Raw genomic sequence first — 5,000 nt, forward strand, 5'->3', positions numbered from 1 at the left:
TGCATGTGTTACAATCCTACTTATCAGGTGTGATTGCAGTTTTGTTGAAATTAGCTCTATTATCCTATCACTTGCGTGTGAGAGAGATATTTCGAAGTCTGAGAGTGGAGGGGAGTAGGGGTGAGGGAGAAGGGGAAGGGAGGGAGTGGGAGAGAGAGGTAAAGGAGAGGGTTGGGAAGGGGAGAGAAAGAGAAGAGGAAGAGGAAGAGGAAGAAAAAGAAAAAGAGACGGAGCATTGGGAAGGGGAGGGGGGAGGAGTCGAGTGAGTAAGCTATCTGCTTTGCCTATTCCAGTTTTTATTATTGTTATTATTATTATTTTTATTTTTATTATTAATCATTTATGTTCTGTGTGACTGGTTGATTGGTTTATGCATGCGATTTCTTTGTTGTGTTTATTGTACGAATGTATCCGTCTGAGGTTTATTTGATTTATATTTGACTTTTATGTCGATGTGAATTATATACTCAATTTTGGTGTGATTGATGTTCTTGCTATTTTTTTATTTCTCATTTTTGTGATTATAAATGTATGTATGCATATACATACATATATATATATATATATATATATATATATATATATATATATATATATATATATATATACAAACACACACACACACACACACACACACACACACACACACACACACACACACACACACACACACACACACACACACACACACACACACACACACACACATACACATACACATACACACACACACACACACACACACACACACACACACACACACACACACACACACACACACACACACACACACACATTCACACACACACACACACACACACACACACACACACACACACACACACACACACACACACACACACACACATTCACACACACATTCACACACACACACACACACACACACACACACACACGCACACACACACATTCACACACACACACACACACACACACACACACACACACACACACACACACACACACACACACACACACACACACACACACACACACACACAGGTGTCAAATCACTTGTTCTAAATGACTATTTTCGAACTCTCATATGAGTGGATGTATTTAAGGTATATTTTTAGGTGCGTCATAATGTATATGCCAAATGCATATCTTGCCTATTACCTTTGGTTCAAATGTGCATCATTCGCAGGTGTTTCGATCGCAGTGAGGAACACGATCTCGGGTAGCAGTTGTTGTGTTGGAAGAGGGAGAGGGAGAGGGAGAGGGGGAAGGGGAAGGGAGTGGGAGAGGGGGAAGGGGAAGGGGAGGGGAGAGGGGGAAGGGGAAGGGGAGGGGAGAGGGGAAGGGGAGGGGAGAGGGGAGAGGAGAGGGGGGGAAGGGGAAGGAGAAGGAGAGGGGAGAGGGGGAGTGGGAGAGGGGGGAAGGGGAAGGGAGAGGGGGAAGGGGAAGGAGAGGGGGGGGGAAGGGAGTGGGAGAGGGGGAAGGGGAAGGGGAGGGGAGGGGAGGGGAAAGGGGAAAGGGAAGGGGGAAGGGGAGGGAGTAGGCGAAGGAGAAGGGAACGGGAGGGAGGGATAGGGAATGGGAGTGGGAAAGTGTATAAGTTGAGGGAGTGGGGAAAGGGAGGGAAAGAGGGGGAAAAGAAGGGAGAGGGAGAGAGAGAGGCAGGGAAGGTCAGAGGAAGAGAAAAGAAGAAGAAGAAGAAGAAGAGAAAGAGGAAGAAGAGGAAAAAGAAGAGGAAGAGAAGGAAAGAGGAGAAGCAGAGAGATGAGAGGAACCCCAACTTCCTGCATCTTGTTACACGCTTAAAAGTGGACTCCTTTTCGTCCGTCGGATCTCGGAAGGTTGTTGGTCTTACGCCGCCGAGTCTTGGCGTTCGCTCTCCCTTCCTTTATTCTCACTCTTCATTTCCTTTATTCTCATTTTCATTCACTTTCTCCTCCATCTTTCTCCCTTACTTTCTCCCCCTTCTTCTCCTTTTTCGTTTCATTCTCATTTTCCTATTCCTCCTTCTTCTTCTCCTCCTCTTCCTCCTCCACCTCCTCCTCCTCCTCCTCCTCCTCCTCCTCCTCCTTCTCCTCTTCCTCCACCTTCTCCTCCTCCTCCTCCTTTTCTTCCTCCTCCATTTCCTCCATTTCCTCCAATTCCTCTTCCTCCTACCTCTCCGTTACCCCCTTCCCCCCCTCCCCCCTCCCCCTCCCCCTCCCCCCTCTCTCCTGCCCCCCTGCTTCCTTTTGCAACGCCGCAGAACAGCATTAGAAACAGTATCTTCACACAGCATTCAGAGCAGCATTTAACACAGCGCCGACCCCGAGCTCTCGAGGCGTGTGGATGTCCCTGTGTTGATGAGAGGGAGCGAGTGGATTGTGGATTGTCGTGTAAAAGGTGGAGCAAGGGTCATCGTTTTCGTTCATGAGTGGATGAGGGTGGATGAGGAGAGTGGAGGGAGTTGGAGAGAGGGAGGGTGTTAAGGTAGAATTTGGAGGTGGTGAGAGATGGAAGTAGAATGCGAAGGAAGGAGGGAAGAGGGGGGGAGGTGAGTGAATGAATGAATGAATGAATGAATGAATGAATGAATGAATGAAGAAGGGAAGGAAGGTGGAATGAAATATGAAGATAGGCAGATAGGCAAGGTAGGGGAGAGGAGGAGAGAGGAGAGGAGGAGAGAGGAGAGAGGAGAGGAGGGGGAGAAGAGAAGAGAAGAGAAGAGAAGAGAAGAGAAGAGAAGAGAAGAGAAGAGAAGAGAAGAGAAGAGAAGAGAAGAGAAGAGAAGAGAAGAGAAGAGCAGAGAAGAGGGGAGGGGAGGATGGGCGGGCGGGCGGGCGGGTGGGTGGGTGTTAGGAAGCACGAAGGATCAGCGGTGTGGTGGTGTTTTGTGGTGATAGGGTCCAGATGGAATTGCATGGCAGTGGAACGGGTTCAGAATGCTCCGGAGCGTGGACTCTAAACGGTCGATCAAGCGCTTGGGGCTTTTGCTTTCGTCTCTTTTGCGATTGCTTTCTGCTTTATTCATTCATTCGCTCATTCATAATTTGGTATGTTCTGTGCAGAGCCGCAAATCTGGTTTATATATATATATATATATATATATATATATATATATATATATATATATATGTATATTATATACATATATACATATATATATATATATATATAATATATATATATATATATATATATATATATATATATATATATATATACATATATTACATATATACATATATTCATATATATATATATATATATATATATATATATATATATATATTATATATATATATATATAAATATATATAATATATATATATATATATATATATATATATATATATATATGAAATGGGGGGATAATTATGATTTATAGACAGAAAGACAGAGAGACAGAGGCAGGAAACAACAACAACAAAATGAAATACCCTTTATCACCTACATTCAAAGACAGATCAACCAATATATAAACTATAGTAAAAATAGAAACCAAAGGAGACAAATAAATAGATAGAACAGATAAATAAAGCCCCCAAGACGTAACAAAGAAAGCAAGAATCATCTCGGTGTCTCAACCTGTAAGCCAAACCGCCCTTTACAATTGGACACTCCAGCCGCAAGAATTGTGCTTGTTGACAAAAAAAGGAACAAAAAATGTTCAACCCTGAGAGAGATTTGATTGGGGGGAGGGGGGAGGGGGGAGGAGGGGGGCGGTGAGAGCGTGTCTTTGTTGTGCTTGTCGGATCGGTTTTTGTGGTTGTTATGGTGTTTTTTGGTGGTGGTGGTGATGCTGATTGTGATGATAGTATTGAATTGTTGTTTGTTGTGGTGATGAGGATGAATATGGTGTTTCTGTTGTTGATGGTAATGATGATGATGACGATAATAATAGTGATGATGATGAGGAGGAGGATAATGATAATGACGACGATGTTGATGATGAGGGGAAAGATGAAGTTGCAAATGAAGCTAACGTCAATGTTGCTACTGACACTGTTGTCTTTTGAGAAATGAGGCTAGTCTGGCCAGCTGGTAGACGCATCATCCAACCGCACTGTAACTTCACTGCCACCTGAAGAGACAGTTGAGTAGTGGGTGGGGGGGGACTAGGGGGAGGGGGGGAATAGAGGAAGGGAATTGTGAAAGGGGGAAGGGGAAGGGTAAGAGGTGGATGGGAAATACGAAGGGAGGAAATGGAAGGGGCCATGGGAATGGGAAGGGAGGAGGTGAGAGGAGTAATGGCGGAGGAATGAGAAGTAACGGGAAGGGGAGAGAAGAGAAAGAAAAAGAGAAGAGAGGAGAAGAGGAGAAAAGATAAGAGAGGAGAGGAGAGGAGAAAAAGAGAAGAAGAGAGCAGAGAAGGGAAGAGAAGAGAAGAGAAGAGAAGAGAAGAGAAGAGAAGAGAAGAGAAGAGAAGAGAAGAGAAGAGAAGAGAAGAGAAGAGAAGAGAAGAGAAGAGAAGAGAAGAGAAGAGAAGAGAAGAGAAGAGAAGAGAAGAGAAGAGAAGAGAAGAGAAGAGAAGAGAAAGAGAAAGAGAAAGAGAAAGAGAGAGGGGGTGAGAGAACCAGAGGGAGTGGTAAAAGAGGGATAAATAGAGAGAGGGGGCGGGCGGTCGGATATCATACATGTGTCTCTTCTTCTCACGCTCTCCCTCTGTCCACTCGCTCTTCCTTGGCTTCTCCTCCTCCCTCTTCTTTCTTCTTCTTCTTCTTCTTCTTCTTCTTCTCCTCCTACTCCTCCTCCTCCTCCTCCTCCTCCTCCTCATCATCATCATCATCATCATCATCATCAATATCATCATCATCATCATCATCATCTTCTTCTTCTTCTTTTTCTTCATTTCTTTTTCTTCTTCTAATTGATGATGGCGATGGTGATAATGGTGGTGATGATGATGATGATGATGATAATGATGGTGATGATGATCATGATCATGTATGGTCAACAATACCGATAATGGTAATACCACTAATGAGTATAAGGCTAATTAGGAAGGAAAGAGAAAGGGAATAAGAATAACGGGTGAGGGG

The 5,000-nt window shown here is 44.1% G+C and overlaps 1 protein-coding gene across 1 annotated transcript in view; it reads left to right on the plus strand.

The window, feature by feature from the left end:
* Mgat4a (alpha-1,3-mannosyl-glycoprotein 4-beta-N-acetylglucosaminyltransferase a) overlaps positions 1-5,000 on the plus strand; it is a gene marked incomplete in the record, with an annotated part of 187,415 nt that overhangs the window by 111,905 nt on the left and 70,510 nt on the right.

The sequence above is a fragment of the Penaeus japonicus genome, unplaced genomic scaffold (genome assembly GCF_977035675.1).
Source record: "Penaeus japonicus unplaced genomic scaffold, GWHDUDI00000001_assembly GWHDUDI00000012, whole genome shotgun sequence".
NCBI lineage: Eukaryota > Metazoa > Arthropoda > Malacostraca > Decapoda > Penaeidae > Penaeus > Penaeus japonicus.